This window comes from Pongo pygmaeus, chromosome 5 (assembly GCF_028885625.2).
Source record: "Pongo pygmaeus isolate AG05252 chromosome 5, NHGRI_mPonPyg2-v2.0_pri, whole genome shotgun sequence".
NCBI lineage: Eukaryota > Metazoa > Chordata > Mammalia > Primates > Hominidae > Pongo > Pongo pygmaeus.
The window spans coordinates 48,658,059-48,682,086 of NC_072378.2; positions in this window are offsets into that span (position 1 = coordinate 48,658,059).

Genomic DNA, 24,028 nt, shown 5'->3' on the forward strand with positions numbered 1-24,028 from the left:
CCAAACCTGGCAGAGACACAACAAAAAGAGAAAACTTTAGGCCAATAGTCTCAATGAATACTGATGCGAAAATCCTCAACAAAACACTTGCAAACTAAATTTAGCTGCATATGAAAAAACTAATCCACCACAATCAAGTAAGTTTTATCCTTGGGATGCAAGTTTGTTTTATCATACAGAAATCAATAAATTTGATTCATCATGTGAACAGAACTAAAGACAAAAGCTACATGATTATTTCAATAGATACAGAAAGGACTTTTGATAAAATTCAACCTTCCCTTATGTTAAAAACTCTCAGTAAACTAAGCATTGAAGAAACATATCTCAATAGTAAAAGTCATCTATGACAAACCCACAGCTAACATCATACTGAATGGGCAAAAGCTAGAAGTGTTCTCCTTGAAAACTGGCACAAAACAAGGATGCCCTCTCTCACCACTCCTATTCAATGTAGTATTGGAAGTCGTAGCCAGAGCATTCAGGCAAGAGAAACAAAGGCCATCCAAATAGGAAGAGAGGAAGTCAAACTACTTCTGTTTGCAGATAACATGATTCTATATCTAGAAAACCCCATAGTCTCAACTCCAAAGCTCCTTCCACTGATGAACAACTTTACCAAAGTTTCAGGATACAAAACCAATGTCCCCAAATCACTAGCATTCCTTTAAACTAAAAACAGCCAAGCCAAGAGCCACATCAGGAAGGCAGTCCCATTCACAACTGCCACAAGAAGAATAAACTACCTAGGAATACAACTCACCAGGGAGGACGTGAAAGATCTATACAAGAAGAATTATAAAGCACTGCTCAAGGAAAACAGAGGACACAAATGAAAAAACATCCTATGCTCATGGATAGGAAGAATCAATATTAAAAATAGCCATACTGCCCAAAGCAATTTATAGCTTCAACACTATTCCTATAAAACTACCAATTATATTCTTCACAGAACTAGAAAAAACTATTTTAAAACTCATATGGAACTGAAAAAGAGCCCAAGTAGCCAAGGCAATCTTATGTATGAATAAAAAGAACAAAACTGGAGGCATCACATAACCTGATTTCAAATTATACTAGAGGGCTACAGTAATCAAAACAGAATGAAACTGGTACAAAAACAAACACATAGACCAATGGAACAGAATAGAGAGCCCAGAAATAAGTCCACACACCTGACCATCTTATCTTTGACAAAGCTGACAAAAACAAGCAATGGGGAAAGTCTCTCTATTCAATAAATGGTGCTGGGATACCTGGCTATATGCTATATGCATATGATTGAAGTGTACCCTTCCTTACAACATATACAAAAATCAATTCAAGATAGATTAAAAACTTAAATATAAACCCCAAAACTATAAAAACCTTGGAAGACAACCTAGGCAATACCATCCTGGACAGAAGAACGGGCAAGGATTTCATGATGAAGACACCAAAAGCAATTGCAACAAAAGCAAACTTGACAGATGGGATCCAATTAAAGTTAAGAGCTTCTGCACAGCAAAAGAAACTATCAACAGAGTAAACAGACAACCTACAGAATGGGAGAAAATATTTGCAAATTATACATTAGACAAATGTCTAATATGTCTATAAAGAACTTAAATTCTCAAGAGAAAAACAGACAATCCCATTAAAAAGTGGGCAAAGTACATGTACAGACACTTCTCAAAAGGAGACATACATGTGGCCAATAAGCATATGAAAAAAAGCTCAACATCCCTGATCATTAGAGAAATTAAATCAAAACTACAATGAGATATTATCTCATGCCAGTCAGAATGGCTATTATTAAAAATCAAAAAAATATTTTATTACAAAATTTCACATGTACCCTCAAATCTAAAGTAAAAATTAAAAAATAAAATATAATATTAAAACATATTAACATTTCACAGGAATCAAAAGAATATTTAACTGATATAGAATTGACAAAAAGATAAATGGCAATGGTGTATACTTGTCTAAAATTCTTCAATATCCTTTGAATACAAACAGAATCATTAAAATAAAATTCAGTGAGGTTGAATCTATGGTGTTCAAAGACATGTAAATTTTAGATGATCCAGCTTCTGACTATAGATCTCTGGAAAAACTGGGTAAGTAAATGTGGACTCTGGCAAAGAATTTGCCATAGGGAGAAAGAAGTAGGCTTCAGACTTCTCTGAGACAGTGGTTCTCAACTTTGACAGGACAATAAAATCGCCCAGTGAAATTTTAAGAAAAAGCAATACAGAGCTCTATCTCTGATCAACTGAATAAGAATCCCTCTCTCACAGCAGATAAATTACTAGATGGCAATAATTACAATATGATACCTCCTCTCTCCTCTAGTTTTTTTTTTTTTTTTTTTTCTGAGACGGAGTCTTGCTCTGTTACCCAGGCTGGAGTGCAATGACACAATCTTGCCTCCTGTAACCTGCAACCTCCGCCTCACAGTTTCAACTGATTCTCCAGCCTCAGCCTCCTGAGTAGCTGGGATTACAGGCACCTGCCAACATGTCTGGCTATTTTTTGTATTTTTGTAGAGATGGGGTTTCACTATGTTGGCCAGGCTGGTCTCCAGCTCCTGACCTCAGGTGATCTGCCTACCTCGGCCTCTAAAAGTGCTGGGATTACAGGTGTGAGCCACCACGCCAGGCCTCCTCTAGTATATTTTGAGCAACTTATAGTTAAGCCACCACAAAGTAGATAATGCAAGTGTTTATTGGTGAATAAATAATTGAGTAGTTGAAGGTACTCATATAGACAGACATTCTGACAGGTCAATTGTGTGTGTGTGTGTGTGTGTGTGTGTGTGTGTGTGTGGTGTTTGGCCCACCTAGAACATTTTCTCTTTCAAAATGTTTGGAATAATTACGCAGTAAAGTTGGTGCATTTGTTTCCAAAACATATACTTTAACTTCAGCAATTTTATCTCCCTGCCAGACTATTCCTATCAAAATGGATAAAATACTTTAGATTTTAAATGGATAGGCCCAAAGTGTCATGTTGGTGATTTGAGAACTATAAATTTATATATAAATATAAATTATTATTATTGTAATTCATAGATACAGTATTAGGTTGAATTTATATTTGCTAATATTAGACAATTTTTGACCCACAAAAATGGGAGCTTTACGTGGATTAAACTTACCCAATTCTGAAAAGAACATGGCAATGAATATTTATCTCCCAGATCTTCAAAGTTTTCTTAACAACACAATTAAAATTAGAAGTTGATTATAAGACAGACAGCACTGAAACAGATTTGTTGGTATAAGGTTATGTAATTTTACAGAAAGCAACAGCTAAAGTGCATTATCCAAAATAGTAATGATATGTATTGAAGGTGTCCTACAAATGACCAATCTAGGAGGGTATTATATTTAAAAACTAAGAAAAAGAAAAAGAAGGAAGGAAAGAAAACAATGGAAAAGAAAGAAATAAGAAATGGAAGGAAAGGAAGAAAATAAGAGAAGGATAATTGGAATACAGGATAAATAAAAGGGAGGGAATTTGGGGTCAATCAATTGAAACATTGTACATAAGATAATTTTCTGTGATAGTCAAACACTGCACAGGGGTATTTTAAAGATCTACAAAAATTTTCAGGAAAGAGCTGTTTAATTTGGCATTTCCCAAACTGTTTCATCTAACATTTGGCCCAGTAATTAATTTTACGTGTAATTAATAACTATTCTAACAAAAAGTATTATGTTTATAAAGAGGAATTTCCTGGTATAGTGCCAATATAGCATTCTATAAAATGCACATTGATTTATGTTTGTTTTGATTAATGCATAGGATTTTACGTCATGATCTCCTTGGTAGACATTAGCTTTTGTGAACTCAAATCTCTCATACTTTCTTTATAACGGAAGAAGATATTCATAAAGTTCATATTTTTCTTTCTTTATGGCAGTCCAGCATCTGAACTCTGATAGGTCTTGGTGAGAGCCAGAGATGCCTTCTAGTGTAAAAGCTAAATATGCCTGATGTTTGCTTTCCTGGCTTTCTTTACAGCCATGCTATTGATCTGCAAATCAGATGCACCTACTAGCTTGGCTCATCAGTGCATTCTCAATGAAATAGAATAAGGAAAGAAAATTCTGGCAGAGAGTAAAATTGAGTTATGAAGAGAGTGGGAGGCAACAATGCTTGCAACAGCATCCTGTGCCCCATGTTAGTGTAGTCATTCCTCCCAGTGGAGGGACTTACCTACCATGTTCTTTTCTTGGGCAATGATATGGTTTGGCTGTGTCCCCAGCCAAATCTCATCTTGAATTGTAGTTCCTATTATCCCCACGTGTCACAGGAAGGGACCCAGTGGGAGGTAACTTAACTCATACGGGTAGTTTCCCTCATGCTGCTCTCATGATAGTGAGTGAGTTCTCACCAGATCTGATGGCCTTATAAGGGGCTTTTCCCCCTTTTGCTTGGCTCTTCTCCTTGCTGCTGCCATGTGAAGAAGGACATGTTTGCTTCCCCTTCTGTCACGATTGTAAGTTTTCTGAAGCTTCCCCAGCCATGCTGAATTGTGAGTCAATTAAACCTCTTTCCTTTATAAATTACTCAGCCTCCAGTATGTGTTTATTAGTAGCATGAGAATGAACTAATACATGCAAGTTTTGAAACTTGTTTTTGTTTGAATAGCACCAGATATGGGCCACCATTCTAGGTAATTTTGGGAATTACCTAATATTTTTTAAACAAATTCTGTTGTTTTTCCTTGCTTGCAACTAAGAACCCAGGCTGATACTGTGGGCTTAGTCTTAACAATGGGAAAGAATTAAATGTTAGTGGTATAAAGGAGTTGTAACTTTTCTATGCCCCAGAGAGAGTTAATTGATGGGGAAAAAATAGGGAATTCTACAGAGGAGAAAAATAATTTTCAGAAGCATGAAGAAGGCAAATTAAAGGCAGAATCACCATGAGTGGTAGTGTGTTAAAATTTAGTAGTGAGTGAGGGTATTTCTTTCAAAGGAGTAAAACAATAGACCTCTCTGTTTATAATTTATGGCATAATTTAATCTAGCCCTTTCTTCCTTTGGTAACTGTCATTTCTTCCTTTTGATTTCCTTGAACTTAATTGCTTCATAAAAGATTTGTCATTGTACCAGATTGTTCTGAGGTTAATAGTTTAAGAGCTATCATCAATGTACCACCAAAGATAACCTAGTGCAGAAAGCATGTGACAGATAATATTACAATGTCTGAAAACAAAGCAAAATGATCTCTGACAGGATTGTATTGAATCTTTCAGAGATCATAATAAGATATGATATTTGAACTGCTCTAGTTTTCAAAGCTCTGTCAATATATTGTATCTAAGGGTTATTCCATAAAATACAGCTCTCCTAATTTTATTATAATCATTTAATGGAAATCTATTTCAAATTAAATAAGCATTTCTTAAACAGGAAAATATTGGACATAATTTAAACTTTTAAGTGTAACTTTACACTATTATAGTGAAAGTAGCAGAAATAGTTTCAGGAAAATTCATTTCTTTCTTTCTTTCTTTCTTTTTTTTTTTTTTTGAGACAGTTTTGCTCTTGTTTCCAGGATGGACTGAAATGGGGCTATCTCAGCTCACTGCAACCTCCGCCTCCTGAGTTCAAGTGATTCTCCTGCCTCAGCCTCCCGAGTAGCTGGGATTACAGGCATGTGCCACCATGCCCGGCTAACTTTTTTTTTATTTTTATTAGAGACAGGGTTTTCTCCATGTTGGTCAGGCTGGCTCAAACTCCCGACCTCAGGTGATTCACCTGCCTCGGGTTCCCAAAGTGTTGGGATTACAGGCATAAGCCACAGTGCCTGGCCTAGGAATATTCATTTCAGTTCAATTTACAATACACTTGTTGTTTGGCCAGCATTATTCTAGGAATAGTGATGCAAAAATAAGCAAGACATGGTCATTGGTTTCAAGGAGCAATAGGCTGGCAGGCAGTAGAAGTAACTGTTAAAATTCAAATTTGACAAGTAAGTATGATAAAGAGCTTTAATATCAAGTGTAGTAATTATACTCTCTCAACTTTCTCAGGGTAATTTTGAAGATCAACTTTGGAACCCAACGTTCAGTGTAGAGGGTAATAAGGATTATAATTGCAAAGCTGCTGCTATGATGCAGAAAATAGAGAGATGAAAACACATGGGACTGTGTGGTGAAGTAAAAAGGCAGGAGTCTTGAAAGAGAAAAACAGGTTCAAACAAATCCAATAAAACTCTTTATGTTTATCAGATGTACAAAATGTGGGTGACCATCCTAACTTTTGAATTTCTATTTCATAGTTGGAAAAACTGCAATAATGCCTACTCGGAAAGGTGGCATTGAGAGTTAGATAGAATATTAACTAATCAACTAGCGTAGAGTCTCAATTATTTTATAAGGCAATCACTCAAATTTATAGTCTTAGAGATAACTAGATTGTCACAGTGCCTGGCACATGATCAGCATGCAATCCATATTTGTTAAATGACAAACAGATTAGTATATTTGAGTGTTGATGGTTGGTAGGGCAGGTAGTGTTATCTCAGTTAATATTATTGTTCATGCTAGAGTCAAATTTACTTTACATAACAGAAAATGCACTTACATGTCAAATTTAAAGCTGAGAGAACTAATTATATTCTGAACATAAAAAGAGCTTAATATCTGAATAATTCACTTAAAGTAAATGCTCTGGGTATTTTTCATTTGTTACACAAATAATAATCTTAAAAATGAAATTTTTAAATGGAAAAAAATAACAACTCTTGGCCTGTGGGCTCTACCATTATTGTTGATGAGAAAAAAATCTAAATTGAATTAGTAAACATCTTCTATGGAAAAAAATTTACTTAATTACATAGATTCTGTCTCTGGATGTTAATGTATGAATTTGAAATATATGAATAGTTCCTTTGATAAAGTAGACATCTGCTTTTCATCTATCATTTTATTACAAATCCACAAATTTTAAACAAATTGTAGAAACATAATCAAATGGAAAGTTCAGAGATAAGTCCTTCTCACTTTCTGCTCATCATGCTCAAGGGAGTAAGAAAATACAGGAAGACTTAGCATTATAAACACCTATTTAAGAACTATGTCAATTCCCGTGTAGCCCATCTCCAATTTACCATTGTATCCCCAGTTTTGCTACAACATGAGCAACTTTTAATGGTCAATGTAGAGACATGGGTATGAATGGCAATGGCACAGGCAGGAAATGTAATGCTCAGATACCTAAAGTGCTTAGGTACATAAAGTAAACTGAATTACTAAGATCAAGTACAAAGCCACCTGCCTAAAATATCAAGACCGATTAGGAATCAGAGTGTCAGCAGATTTCTGAAGGAAATCTGATAGGAAACTTAAAATGGGCTTCCAAGAAGCAAGGCAATAGGCACCTTTATGCTATAACTGAGCATGTTTGCATAGATTGCATTTTTTACCGATCATAAATTCCTGAAGACTCAAGGACATGCCTTCGTTCTTGTGATTCTTCTCACCTGCCTTGATGTATACGCATTATTTGGACATTTACAAACATGGCAGGTTCTAATTGTTTTAATCTTGGCCCCATTATTTTAGTAAATGGTATTGTTATACATAGAAGATAGGTTCCTAGATTAGGTATGTGTAAGTGACTGGTACAACACCAGAAACACAGTAGGATATCCACCAAATGGTAATTGCTCTTCCTTTCAGAGCCTTTCACCATGACTTCCCAATGCCTAGAATGCTTCTATCCTTGTCTTGGCTGTGGAAATGCTGTTCATTCATCTGGCCCCAAAGACAATGTCCTGTCTTCACAATCCTGGTTTGATTTCCAAGGCAACTCTGGTATAAACCTTATTATTTATGTTTCCATAGGATTTTGTATTTTTCTTATCAAATAAAGCCAACCGTGTTGTTTATAAATATAGTCAGACATTAGGGAAAGAAAAGAACTATGTAACTATTTTTTTAGATTATGTTTCAAAGTATGTTGCTATGACTCCATTTACTTGATGATTGGCATGGCGGAAATGGCTATGAAAAAGTTTAGTTGTTCAGGAGACTAGGATTAAGATTCTTTAACAATAGGGGATAAATAAAAACATCTCCTCAGGCCAAGTAACTCCTGGTTTGAAAGTGAGGTATTCTGTACTGAAGGCAGTGGGCAATGACATGCAGGTGTCCTCTGATGTAACTTCCCTCTCAGCCATTGTCACTTAGCCTTTAGTTACTTATTCAAAGTATTGGCCACTCTTAAACACTTTCTTGTTTATTTCCTTACTCATTCACTACATACTCTCTCATTCTCAGTGTTACATAAGCTCCATATAGTCAGTCTTGTATCATTCACCACTGTGTCTCCAGGACCCTGAATTGTATCTGACGTGTAGTAGAGGTTGGATGAACAAGTAAGTAAATAAATGAATGAATGAACAACACCATAGTTTTGCAAGAAAAATGAAAAAAACATACTGGGGGGTCTAGGGTTGTCAGAATTTTTCTTATTAGGACTGACAGTGAAATATTTTTATTAGAATGATAATTATTACCAACATTTCTTGATTTTCTTTCCCTTGGCTATCCCTCCACTGGGAGGAGGGAGTGGTATTGTTCCTGAGATCAGCAACTCAATCCTTATTGTTCCACAAATGATATGGATGAAGTATGTTACTCACTAGATTACTGTAAGAAGATTTTGGTATCTTAATGCTCACTATCTCTATAATGCTGTGCCTAATAGGATCACATTCTAGCAGGTGAAACAAGCAAATGTCATAACCATGAAACTGGGTCTTATTTATCTTTATTTTTATGCCTTACATATAGATAGTACTCAACAAATGTTGAAAGAATAAACAAATAAAATATAATCAATTATTCAATTATACCTTACTACCATTTATAATACAGGTTCCCAAGGAAATGCATTAAAAGTGATTGTGAACTACAGATGGAAACACACCTCTTTGACCTTTGACATGTATCTGTGCCTTGCCAGCTACAGTAGTGGGAACTTTCAGGTTAGTGGGAGGTGGGGGGAGAAGGTGCTTCATTTCAGTGGGAGAAAGGGGTTTAGGGGCCTTTTGTTGTTCACAGTGTAGTCTGCGTTGCTATGTAGCTTATTGGAAATGCAGAATTTAGGTCCTATTCAGGAATTTGCAATTGGAATCTGTGTTTTTATCAAGATCCTTAGGTGATGTGTTATGCACATGAAAATTTGAAAAGCAAAGTTTCTAAGAGGTAATATATTATATTTAAGACATCAAAAATGTCTTAAATATCTAAGTAAAGATACTCTACATAGCCTTGTATTGGTAGACAAAAAAATTGCTCTTTAAGTCAATTTCTGTAAGGCTAAGGAGAGTAACCCCCTTCAAAATCCTATTTGTATATTTATCAGTTTCCAGAAAACATAGTCAATGCAGTGTTCTTAATAAATCAATTCAGTGTTTAAATGACTACATTTGCTGTCTCAATAAAGCATAATAAACAGTTGCTACCTTTCATTTCTGCTTCCATCAAGGAGGAGTTAAAAATATTGACTGGAAACTTGTCATTTCTGTTTCTTGGCAGGAAATTGTTCTCTCTTATACAGAAGTTGGCACAACCTCCAAGTTCAAAGAAACACAGGATTTTACATTCAGAAACATCTGCTTTAATTTGTGCTTGAAATAAAGTGTGAATGTAAACATCTTTCAATGATCTTTCTCTTCTAGGCACTTCTACAGCACTTAGTCTGGGTCACAAAATTAACATAACATTATAGAATGTTTTGCACTAAAGGATGTTGTCTCACAATTAAATTTTAATGATGTCTAAAGAGCACCATAAACAATATGTGCTATAGAAATTCAAAGAAGAAATTTGGATTACTTGGGTAATCTATAAATAAGCTACATGGAGAAAGGTAGATATGAAACCTGCTATTGAGAGATGAGGATGGATTGGATAGTGGCAAGAAATTTCAATAAAGGCAATGACAATGGCAAAGGTGTAAACAGAGAAAGAGCAAAGCAAGTTCAGAAATTCACAAGGAAATATGTTGATGAAGTGTGGTGATGGCACTCATAATGAGAAACATTGACCAAGGCAGGTTCAGATTAGTGTTGAATTCCAAGTTGAATTACAATATTTCCTGTAGTAAATAAACATGTTTTGAGTAAGTAACAAAATGAAAAAAAAATGTGTATTAGAAAGTTTAATCAAGCAAAGGTATGAAGCATGCAGGTCTAGTTACTAATGTCAATATTATAATGCTGTATCTTAATAAATGATTGCTGAATTTCAAGTAAATGAATATACAGTGATTCATATAATTTGCAGGAAAAGAAATTAGTTTCTGAAGTCAATTAACTCTTCTTCAATTTGTTTACATGTTTCACAATTTTCCAAAAGGTGGTAGCAATTGACAGAAAGTCATCAACGGACAGAGGAAATGAATGTAAATGTAGGATAGACGCACTTGTCTGAACATGGCTCTAGGTGGGAGTCTGCAGCATTTTTCTTTCTAGATATGTCTCTGGATTCCTGGCACTTTCAAACGTATCTCTGTCTTTCTAGTGTGAGAATATCTAGTTACCAGTGGAGGTAAGTGGAGAAACTCCTTTTGTCGTTCTGTGTTCTGGTGGCTCCTCCCAACTGTTATAGCCAGACACTTACCTGCCCATAAGGTTTCAAGTATTTGTTTACAACCTAACACATTCTTTATTCATTTTTTAAAAATTGATGAATAAAATTTTGTGTATGTTTATTGTGTAAGCATATTGTTTTGAAATATGTACACATTGTAAAATGGCTAAATGGAGCTAATTAACATATGTGTTATCTCCCACACTTATTTTTGTGCTGAGAATACTCGCATGATCTTACTTACGTGTGGAGTGTAAAAAAGTTGAACTTCTAGAAATATGGAGTAAAACGGTGGTTGCCAGAGACTGGGAGAAGGGAAGAATGATTGAGGAGATGTTTGTCAAAAGATAAAATATTTGAGTTAGATAAGGGGAGTAATTCAATGGATCTATTGTACAAAATGGTGACTATAGCTAATAACAATTAATTATATTCTTGAAAATTGCTAAGAGAATAGATTTTAAGTGTTCTCACTGCAATCTAATAAATCCTGGAGTGGCAACTACAAGGGTGAATTAAAGGCCAGTTTCCCAAGCTCAGTTTCTCAGAGTATCTTCCTCTTGCCTTTCCTTATCCCAGCAAGCCCAGGCTTGAAGACTGTGGTATTTTCTAACAGTCACTATGATCATTTCTCTGCAGATGTTGGCCAAACAGTTACAGAATTATCATGTCAAAACTTCCATCCAAAACATTCATTTGTAGAATGGTTATGGTGACACAGGCCCTTCTTGGAACAGCACAGTGTTCTTAGGGGATCCCTGCTCGACAGACGTCAGGAAGATGACTAGTGGGCTACTAGCCATGCAATGATGCTAAGTCCCTTTGATAAAACTCTAAAGTATTGAATCAAGAGGCTGTTCTCCTGTGTAAGGAATCCGTTATCCTTGTCAGAGGAAAAAGCAGGCTCAATCGATGTTATCCGAGTTTTTCTTCCTTTCTACAACTTGAAATTATGATAAATTCACAGGAGAAGAGATGATGGAAGAGAGTACAGGAGATGGCTGTGATATTCCATTCCATTATGTCCAGACAGAACCATCCAAAAAGCAGGCTAGCAATCAAGAGGGGCTAGAAACTGAAAGTTTGGATAGGGGAGTAAAATGTCTAATGTCAGGACCCAATTTACAGTTCTTAAATTATCTGAATGATTAAATATTGGACTATTGGAAAAGCAACAGTTTTAATCAATCAACAATTCAATCACTGTAAATTATTTTGAGCACCTGTGGTAAGTTCAAAACAGTTCAGTTAGCTTTCATTTGTTTTATATGCGGAGTGATATTACATGCTGCTTCAGTGTAGGAATTATGTTTAATAATGGCTAGAAGCACACAAAACATACATGCTTCACTAGAAGCACACAAAACATACATGTTAATTTATAAAGGTGAACAAGAGCTGAAACTATTAGTCCAATAGTGACAGGGAGACTTGGGTTTTTCTTACTGCTGAATTGTGTTCTCCATCAGCCTACTCCAAAAGGGCCTTAATCTTAAAGTGAAAATTAAACAAAGGCTATTAGTGTGGAAAGGATCGTATAGGCTTCCTAGAATACCCTCTATTTAATGCATGGGTCTCCTAATAATCTAAATTTATGTATGCTCATTTGTGATGTGACTCTCACAAGCCTGATCTTATGTTCAGTTGAAACATGAGGTGATCTATCTGTGAGATCTGAGAGGCTCCTAGAAGTTGCCACTTCAGGATACAGATGTGTTGAAGCTGAGGTTCTAATTTCTGGAGGCAGAGCCATTATCTAAATGACATGAGAGAGAAGAGAATGAACCTGTTTCCACTCACTGATCTCTAGAATTACTAGATCTCTGTACATTGAGGAACTTAGCAAAAAGGCAATTGGATTTAAACCTGACTACACATTAGAATCACTGGAGAGGCTTGAAATATATACAAATGCCTGGTCTCCACTCCCAGGTATTTTAATTTAATTGGTCTTGGATGGCTCCTGGGTATTTGCAAATTTTAAAGCTTTTTGCATGGTTTAAAAGTGCCATCAGAGTTGAGAACCATTACAGGAGAGATCATCAAGTTGATCTGGTCTCTCGCTCCAACATTCTGAGACTCTGGAAGACGACAGATCTAGTAAGTTTCCAATGACGGATCAGGGGAGATCTGAAGCTTGGATCACTGTAGCTGTAATCACCTACTGCTACTCTAGTAGAGTAACACATGTCACTAATCCAAGAATTTACTCTCTGCAGCTGTTGCTATGAAATTTATGACATTTCTAATGAGTCCAAAGAGCCCCCAATAGAAAAAAATCATGCCCTTTGTTGATTTCAAAATTTTTACCATACATGGAGGTTCCATAATATTTTTTTTTCCAATTTTAGCCAATATTATACTAATTATAAAGATTATACACATCAGAATTGATTATTTCTCACAAGTTGGATGAAATTATGTTCTACCTATAACATTCCTTCTGTAAGAAGATAGTGAAATATTTGTTAGTGGAAAATTCTATATAGACAACTCTTAAATAGCATCTATAAATCTTTGAGAAAACACAATAACATAATTCTAGTGGGTTATTGTCACATGAAGATATAAGCCTGAACTTATAAAATCATTCTTGGCTATGAGAGATGGTTACAAACGCCTTTTGCTGGAAATTGCTGAGGAAATATAAAAGGGTATTATTATTTTGGGTTCTGTTTATTGAAAACATTTTTGGAACAGGAAAATTAATTAGCTGGCTGATTGAATTAAAGGCAACTGGTGAGAACCATCCTTCACAAACTGCAATTTCAAAAAGCTCCACTTTAACCTAAGGGCTGTGGATTTGTTCCTGATTTAATTTAGAGGACCAAGGCTCATATATTCATTCCACTGCTGCTCCTTGTATTTACTATAGTTAATAGTTACTGGAAGTCTAGAGCTAAATTGAGAATTTGTGTTCTAGTGTTTTGAAGAGCTGTGGGACCGTGCCACAAGAGGCTTAACATAGAGCAGCTTCAGGTTGGAATACGATATATATTCCTCATGAGAACATTTTCTTCACTTTTATTGCCGTTTTGTCCTATGAATGATTGTATTCTTAGCAGAGGCTGAAACAGTTCACTTCTACCTTGAGCAATAGGAGCAAAAAAAGAAAAAAAATGACACGAGGAAAGCTAGAGCAAGAAGTACTAGAAGAGGAGAACAAAGGACTTAGGTTATGGGAATGATGTTCACAGCCTGAGTTCAGTCTTGGCTCAGGCAAGAACCCCACTATTTGTGGTACCAATTTACTGTATTAGCCCATTCCCACACTGCTATAAGGGCTGCCCAAGACTCAATAGTTTACAAAGGAAGAGGTTTAATTGACTCACAGTTCAGCATGGCTGGGGAGGCCTCGGGAAACTTACAATCATGGCAGAATGGGAATCAAAGACGTCCTTCTTCACATGGTGGCAGGAAGGAGAAGTGCCAAGAAGAAAGGGGAAAAGCCCCTTATAAAACCATTAGATTTTAGGAGAACTCATTATTATGAGAACAGCATGGAGGTAACCACCCTCATGATTCAATTACCTCTCACTGGGTCCCTCCCACGACACCTGGGGATAATAGGAACTATAATTCAAGGTAAAATTTGGGTGGGGACACAGCCAAACCATATCGCAGGTCAATTTTGGTTAGTGAACAGTTGTTTAAGAGCAACTCAAGCCAGAGCTCATATCTGACCAAGACGGCAAACACCAGAAAGCCAGTGGCAGAAAAACAGTTCTATAAAAACCTCCATGACTAGAGGAACTGAATGTATAAAGGAAGATGGAAATGCAATAGACAGATTTCTCAGCAGGCGGGGAAGAGTAACAGCTGGACCAAAGTTTATATAAATATAAATCCTTAAATAAAACTTACCAGAAGTTTGGTGGGCTAAATAATTGCCCAACAAATATGTCCATGTTCTAATCCTCAGCACTGGTGAGAATATATTGCCTTAAATGGCAAAAGGAACTTTGTAGATATAATTAAATTAGTGATCTTGAGATGGGGAGATTATTCGGAATCATCTTGGTGGGTCTAATGTATTCACAGGTGTCCTTATAAGAGGTAGGAGGTAGAATTAGTTTCACCAAACATATATGATGGCAGAACAGAGGTTGGACTAATGCACTTTGAAGATGGACTAAATGGCCACTAGAGGAGGAAGGTCAGCAGCCTCTAGAAGCTGTAAAAGGCAAGAAAATGAATTTTCTCCTAAAGCCAACGCCTAGTACCCACTTTTACCAGCACTCAGTATTTACTCTGTGTTGGGTATTGAGCTATGTACTTTTCCTATATTATCTCATTTATCCCTCATTATAATTATATGAGGGCTTTCAGCATTCCCTTAAGCCCAAGCACCATGGTTTTTGATCCGGGACTTACTTCTCTAGAGGCTCTGCTGTGGATCTTCTCTAGCAACGTTTTTCCTCTTGTCAAGGGGACGTGTCCATCTGGATTTCTACGAATTTCTAGGCCATGTTCTGTGCCCTTGTATAATAACTATGGTATTCCCTTTTCAAATGGCCTCCAGCGACTTCCCAGGAGAACACAAACTCTATTCCCAAAGGCACATCACAACTTCTAAAAATAAAATCCAAAGGGAGGCAGCCCAGGGTTAGCATGGGACCCCACCCCCGGTAAGAAAACCAGATGTTTCCTGTTTTGTTGCTCTGTCATCCTCAACATATGGCTTCCACCTCATAGTACAAGGACCACTTAAGCTCCAGCCATCTTATGCTTCCTTCAGTCAGAAAGAAGGAAAAAGGCAGGAGAAGGCACATCATTTCTCTTTTACTTCACTTACTAGAAGTAGAACACAAAGCTCCTTGTAGGGAGAGGGGTGGGAGATCCTGCTAAAGGCACAGGTGTTTTGTACTGTCAGGCTGGCATATTCATTGCAATTACTAATATAATTTAATTCTGACATTTTCGTTTTGTACTGTTCTATTTGTCTTGTTTTACTCCTCTATCCTCAGTGTGTGTGTGTGTGTGTGTGTGTGTGTGTGTGTGTGTATTTCCCTTACCTGCCTTTTAAAATATTGCTTGAGTTTATTACATTTTTCTTTCTACTTTATTTGAAGGTTTCTATTCTTTTAGTAGTTACTATCAATATTCCAGAGACTATTTTATAAAACCAACCTCTTTGCAGATGACTAGAATCAAATAAGGATCTAGGATGGCTTTAACTCTATTCACTTTTGTCTGTGAGGCTGGAAAAAACAGAAATGGACAAGTGGAAAACTAGAGCTAGAAGCTCTGAAAGCAGGCTTAAGCAATGGGAATGACAATCAGGAGCCTGGGTCCTTGGGACTTTGCATGCAATCGTTATCTGTTATTTTAACAGCATTGTTACAAGCGCAAACTAATTATTATTATTATTTTATGTCATTAATTTGTTTTTAGATGTATATGATTATTTTCTTTGCTCACCAATCTCACTTCCATTTCAGATATTCTTTCTGGCATCTTTTTTTTTTCTCCTTTTGAGTCATTTAGAATTTGTTAATGAGAGTACATTTTTGGTTATCTGAAGATGTTTTACTTGCTTTTTGTCTTTAAAATAGTTTTCCTGAGCAATCAATATAATTGAACAGCTATTTTCTCTCTGGATGCTAAAGATGTATTTTACTCTCTGCCTGCTACAATCTAAATATTACTTCTATGTAGTTGTTTTTTTTTTTTTTTTTTTTTTTAGATGGAGTCTCGCACCGTCACTCGGGCTGGAATACAGTGGTGTGATCTTGGCTCACTGCAACAGCCACCTCCTAGGTTCAAGTAATTCTCCTGCCTCAGCCTCCTGAGTAGCTGGGATTACAGGCACCTGCCATCATGCCCCGGCTAATTTTTTGTATTTTTAGTAGAGATGGGGTTTCATTATGTTGGCCAGGCTGATCTCGAACTCCTGACCTTGTGATCCACCGGCCTCAGCCACCCAAAGTGCTGGGATTACATGTGTGAGCCACCACGCCCACTCGTTTCTATCATTTTTTCCTGGTATCTATTTAAAATATATTTTGAATCTTCTTGCCCTATTCATAATGTCTCTTACATTTTCACTTTTTTATTACTTTGTGCCACAATATTTTGTGATTTCTTCTGGTCCTTCTTCCATTCACCAATTATCTTTGGCTTTCTCAAACCTCCTCTTAACAACTAAGTTGCTCATTTTAACTACATTATTTTTTTTTTCTACAACTTTTCTGTATTCCTTTCTTAAACATACCTAGTTGATTCTGGTAGTCTTTTAACTCTGATTTTACACTTTTAATTCCATTTTATTTTCTGAAATGTAATAAGCACATCCCTTTAGCATTCTTTTAAAATATTTTTAGTATATGAGTTTTTGTAATTCTGTTATTGTTATTTATTGTTTCTGTTGGTTCTCACTCATGGATGCTTGTTCTCTCACATGTGTGGCATAATTTTTATTGAGAATTCATACTTGTTTACATTGTGTGTTGAGTATATATAGTCCAGGGAAAATTTTGGATTGCTTCTTCCAGGTACCTAAGTAAAAAAATAGATCTAGGTCCAACACACATTGCAATTCTTGACTCACATATTTTGAACTGAATAATAGAGTAGATTCAGACCACAAAATATTTTAAGACCAGACTTTGACCCCATACTCTCAATGAAGGTTTTGTTTACATAAAGACTCCACTTAGCACTAAAGCCAAACTATACATGATACTTTACTTATTTTACGATTTGCCTTTATGGAGCGTCTTTTTCTGTTGTTGCTAGAAGAGCATGTGATTTGTTCAGATGCTTGCTTTTGAAGCTCTAGAAAATGGAATCTACGTGTACCCTCAGATTAACTCTCATTTTTAACACTAGCTTAAATTCGTAATCTTTGCTCCCTGACTGCATCTGATCTGAGCTAATTTCTACTATTTTATGCAAGCTCATCCAGCTACTTAAGACTTTTAAATTATTCTATCGATGTTTATTAGATGTTACACAGCAGGAGAATTTTGCAATTTCCAGTTCATCATAATGTTGGAAACACAAGGCTCATATTAATCCTTCAGAAAATTGTTCTATTCTCAGGAGGATTCTATTTTTTAAAAGGAATAAAAATATTATCACTAGGTTCAGATAAAATTGTATGTTTTTTGGATGCTTACATTGTATAAGAGAGTGGGGGCAAAAATTTTAGGTATGATTAAGTGGTATCAGACAATATGATGTGAAAAAAATTTATCTGAAGCCAGGTTACCTGGGTTTGAATCCTTGTTCATTCACTTAGTAACTGTGTGATTACGGGGAATTGGTTAATATTTCCGGGCTCCAGTTTTATTCTCTTTAAAAGAGGTATAATATTAATAACTACCTCATATGTTTATCTGAGGAATGAATCTATTGATACATGTAAAATACTTAGAGAAATGTTTGGCATATGACAAGACTAAAAAAATCTAGTTATTATGATCATAAATGGTATGGTGATATGAAGTAGTGTATTGCAAATTAATCAAAGGATCAACAGGATTTTTTAAAAAGTAGATGATAGGCAGCAGCATTTAAAATTGGGATTTGTATATTTCATCCTTTATTTAAAAGAAGCTGAGCTGCAAAACTTACAAGTGAATGAAAGACAGATTTAAATATTTTTGTAGGACTTGAGTTAAAGTGTTCATTTGACATGTGTCTCTGAGTAAGCATATGAGAAATTGGCCTTTCAAAATGGCATACACTTATACATTTTAGTTAACGACTTTCAAAACATATGAGTTTAATTTTTAATGATGTTTCTTTACGTTAGGTTTATTTAGCATTCAAAAGTGATTTTTGATCACCATTTTGGAAACAGTCAAAGTTTCTAAGAAATGACTGCTATTACTAGGATATATTTTCTTTCTATATTTATTCATCTCCTGTTTAACTTTTTAAGATTTTACAGGCAAATAAAGATCTTCTTGCCAATGTCTTGGAAATAGGTATTTTCAACTATAAACATGTTATGAAAACTATAATATTTTTCTCCAGCCTGCTGAAGAGAACTGGCTTGAAAAATATAAATCCACGTAAAAATATGCACCATGGGTTTGTTGTGGGAGAATTTAAATTCCTTTCTCTTCTTCTCTGAAGAAATATGTGATGCAGCACTTTTTCTTCATTGCAGCTTCAGGGAGTTCATGCCTAAAACTATAGAAGAGGTGATTGGGGCAGGCACTTTGTTTAATGATATGATTCTTTGGAAATAAAATAATCCTTCCCCCAATCTGGGATACGATAATTTACTTTTTGATACACCCATTCCTCAAGACTGAGATTTTGTTTTAGGCATATATGAATTTTGAATGCCTTATATTGGAGACAGTTATAATAAAGGTAAAACTGAGAGTTGGGAACCCAAAATCGAAGTAAATAAAATAAAAAATTAGGAGCACAAGCTTTCTCAGTGTGATCTTTTGAGGTGAAAATAAATGGCAAGAAAATAAAGCTCGGCTTTATAATTCCAAATTAGCATTTGTAGCCAATAGGTACTGAGAGGCTGTTGATATCAGATGAAAATAAACTGCTCTGTCTTCATGATATAGGCTGGACAGAAGTTTTAACTGTTGAAGCACAGGCTCTGCAATATTTGATCACAGAGAAGAGTTTTGAGAAACATAGCTATAGAAAATTCATTAGAAAAAAATCAAGTTGATCTAGTGTTTTATCTAGATAAGGACACTTATTACTCATGTTTCTGAGATCACAATGGTAACCTTGAGGTGGTATCAAGAACTCAGAAAGTCATTGAATCAGCAATGAAGGAAAAGTTAACCCCTATATATGCCTACTAACTGCAAAATGCAAACAGATGTATAAACATCTCATTAAAACTACCTAAGGTAGAACCTAAAATATGTCTATCAACCAAATAAGTTAATTGTATTTATTGGAAATTAGTTGTATTTATTAGCACTAACATAGATTTGTGAGTTACGATAAATATTATCTTTATTTTTATGTTAATGCATGTGAATAACATACTTTCTTAGATTTACCCAAAAACTTGGGCCATGTTTTTTTTTTCCATAAAGTTTAAAATTCTTCAAACATTCATATTTCCAACAAGGTGGCTATCTGGAATTAACCATTGCTTTTGGGTCAAGCACACTATCCATGAATTTTACTTCATTAAAATGAGATTGTTGTTTGTGTCCCTACAACTTCAAGCTTCAAAACTGCCACAGTCTTAGTTTATTTATCTGTCCTTATAAATAATATTTTGTGAAATAAAAAGCTATAAACACATAGAGATACATTCAAGAGATTATTTTCATTTTAATTTGTATGAACTAGCCAAGATCTAGGATCATATTAAAACTCAGCAGATTCTCCTAAAATGAAAATTGAATGAGATTAGCATTATTTCTCTGTGGTCAGCATCGGGTCCAATGTGAGGTATGCATTCATATAGCAGGTGCTTTAACTAATGAGTTATTTAGTTAATGTAACGAGTTTACTGTGCTAGGTTGACTAAGTGAGATAAATGTAGGAAATGCCTTTTTCTTTCTCCCTATATCACCATTTATCAAATAAGAAAGGTTCTTTCTTCCCTGTTCCTGTATTTCAAGCAGGAATCATAGATTTTTCCATCATTAAGTATTTTTAAACAATGCTATTTAAAATTATTAAAAATACAATCCAAAGTAAATCAAATTTTATCTTTTCTTCAGTTTAATTTATCTTTTCTTCAGTTTAAAGTTTGTCTTCTCCACTGAAGCTCCCTGCCTGAACTGCATTGAGGAAGAAAATTCTCACCACCTAGAAAGCCCTTTTCTGAGAATTTCTCCCTAAACACTTAAGTGAAAGCCGTCTTCATCTTTTGCTATGTATCAGCATAAGTATGCGCTGGACTACAATTCTCCAAAATGGTGTGGTTAGCATGTCTGGCATGGAGGGGCTTTAGGATGCGTGATTACCTAATACCATTCATTTTCAGTTATTTTATCTCAGGTAGAGTCCCTTTTAACATCTTTTTACATTTGTTAATGCAAAAATAACTATATGCTAACTAATATTCCAGATACTGTATCAAGACATGTTGAAGCTTATGTAATTCAGACTTAAGTAGGACAAAGTAAATTATATTATTGAATAATAATTTTGAAAGAAAGAAACATGAAGAGTTAGGAGGGTAGGATGAATCAGATTCTGATGATTTTTATTTATTTGGAGGGGGATTTGGCTGTGTCATTCAGTGTCAGGTGGTGTCTTTTAATACTTTATTTTATTTTATTTTATTTTGTTCATTTATTTGTGAGACAGAGTCTCACTATATCTCCCAGGCTGTATGCAGTGCCACAACCTCGGCTCACTGCAACCTCCGCCTCCTGGGTTCAAGCAATTCACCTGACTCAGCCTCCTGGGTAGCTGGGATCACAGGCGTGTACCGCCATGCCTGCCTAATTTTTGTATTTTTAGTAGAGATGGGTTTTCAACATATTGGGCAAGCTGGTTTCAAACTCCTGGCCTCAAGTAATCCACCCACCTCAGCCTCCCAAAGTGCTGAGATTACCGGCACCAGTCATTGCGCCCCTCCCATTTCTTTTTATTTTAAAACAATTACAAAAATACAGGAAAATAGGAAGTACAGTACCAAAATGTCATTTTCTGAAGCATTTGAAATTAAGGTAGTGCTCTGATGTACCTCACCCCTACATAATTTAATATAAAATCTCCACAAACAAGAAATTACTACCATCGAATCTTCAGCTCCATTTAAGTTTTACTAATTTTCTTAGTTATATCCTTTATGGCAAAAGCATTTTGCGCAAGATCATACAATGCATTTGGAGTTCTTTCATCTGAAAAAGTTCTTCAGTCTTCCTGTGCCTTTATTGATCTTGATACTTTTGAATATTACAAGCCAATAATTTTGTACGCTGTCCCTCAATTTTGTTTGTCCAATGTTTCCTTGTTATTACATTCAAATGATATGTCTTTGGCAGGCCTATCACAGAAGTGAAGTATGTTCCCCTCCTTGACTCCTCTCAAGAGCACACATTTCAATTAGCGACAATGCTCACTTTAACCACTTCATTAAGGAGGTGTTCACCAGTGTAAATCTACTCACTTCTCTTCTCCAGAATTTGACAGTTTATATACTCCATCATTTTTGTCCAATAAAATAATGAGAACACACAGAGGTTGAATTTTTTGCCAAATAGCACACAGGTAATTGCCAGAAAAGCCAGATGGAGAACCCTAGAGCGCCAGACTTAGGGTGTGTTTTTGCTTTCAGCATTTCACTAATCTTAATAATGTAAATCAGTGCTCTTCTTGAAAAAAGGTTTTCAAAATAAATAGTGGCTGTAATCTATTTTCTTTTGTCAGTTTTCTATATTCCATCCCCAACACTAAAGGAAAATAAAATGACGAATCCCTAATATTTGTTCAGTTTCCTTACAGTATATCTCATCTTAAATTCTCAGGCCTAGGTGATTTCATGGAGTTCTCAAATATTGTTATTAAGAAACAGCTCCAGGGGCAAAATCCTCAAAACTGATGAAACATGTCCTGCCCTGAATTCTGGCCAAATTGTAAATGTTCTAATATTTTGTTCTATCATGTTCATGATTTCCTTTCATTTTTCTTCCTGCTTTGGGAAATCTTTGCCTGGAGCTTATATTCCACTGCTTCATAAGGTATTTTAAGTATTTTCTATTTTTCTTAGCATTATATAAATTTCTAGTCAATAAATTACTCATTACTCTCTGTGGAATGCCTTTTTTTCTCTCCTATTTGTTGTCTTTCCCCTAGCAAGGTAATTTTTTCTTATTGTTTCTAATTGACTTTGCAATGAGTCTTCCATTCTCCAAGAGTCTTTCTATTCACGTGGTAAAAATAAGCTGGCAGAAATCAGGAATATAATAGGTTAAAGGATTACCTTTCTTAACTCCTGAAACCTCCTAACTTCATGGTTTTCCAGGAGAATTTAACTTAAGTCAATAGCATTCAATCAATGTTCATTGATTTTATACCAAGCAATTCCCTATATAAGAAGCATGTAAGTATCCATATAATTCTATATCCCTGCCCACCAAGAAAATACAGTCTAAAGGGAAGAAGACAGATAAGTAATGATTTGCCATCTTTTAAGATTAGGTCTATGAAGACTAAACTGCAATGTAATGAAAGGTAGAGCAGTGCTCTTCAAATCATTGTTTATGGGTATGAAAAGACCTTTCCTAGGAGGTAATGTGTGCTCTGAGTGCTAAAGTAGGAAGTAATCACGAGAATGACAGGACTGTTACTCAGACAGAGAGAATGCAAGAATAGAAAAAAGAAAAGCAGCAAGGTCTATTTTGTAAAATTCAGAAGTTGTTCAGGAACTCAGAGACATGACTGATTAGGAAATATGCAGAACCCAGTGCAAAGCAAAAATGTGGGGTCCTTGTTAAAGTATTAAGACTTTCAAGGCTGGACACATATGCCTGTAATCCCAGCACTTTGGCAGAGGTGGGTGGATCACTTGAGCACACGAGTCTGAGACCAGCCTGAGCAAATTGGTGAAACCCCGTTTCCAAAAAAAAAGTAGCCGGGGATGATAGTGTGCACCTATGGTCCCAGCTACTCAGGAGGCCGAGATTGGTAAGATCGCCTGTCACTTGAGCCTGGGAGGTCGAGGCTGCAGTGAGCTAAGATCTCATCATTGCACTCCAGCCTGGGTGACAATGTAAGACACTCTGTTAAAAAAAATAATAATGAGATCGTGACCATCCTGGCTAACACGGTGAAACCCCGTCTCTATTAAAAATACAAAAAATTAGCCGGGCATGGTGGCGGGCGCCTGTAGTCTCAGCTACCAGGGAGGCTGAGGCAGGAGAATGGCGTGAACCCAGGAGGCAGAGCTTGCAGTGAGCCGAGATTGCACCACTGCACTCTAGCCTGGGAGACAGAGCAAGACTCGGTCTCAAAAATAAATAAATAAATAAATAAAATAAATAAAAAATAATAATAATTTCAAGACAGTGACAGAAGTCTTAAATTAAATGGGAGGCCCTTGTGAGCATGAGCTCTGTGCAACACAGATCACACCCCACGAAGTCGGCCCTGCCCAATGTCCTGGAGTAGAAAGGATGAGTTGGAAGGGATGACTGTAGAAAACACAGGGCAGTGTGGTGAATAATGACTTAAAGCAAAACCAGATCAAGATGAGCCTTGTAAAACAAGACAAAAAGTTTGGGATAACCAAGTCTATCTTGTTTGAGAGTATAAGGACATGTGTATCATTTTGTTTATGAAAGATATATGTTTACACTATCAACGACAAAATTTTTTCTCCATAGAAATAAAAGAATTATTTAGAAAGACAAAAAAATTAGATAATAATAGCATATACGGTTGTGTGTATATACACACACACACACATATGTATATACAGCATGTTTCCTATACATAATGACATAGACACTTTTTGAATTCCCCAAATATCTT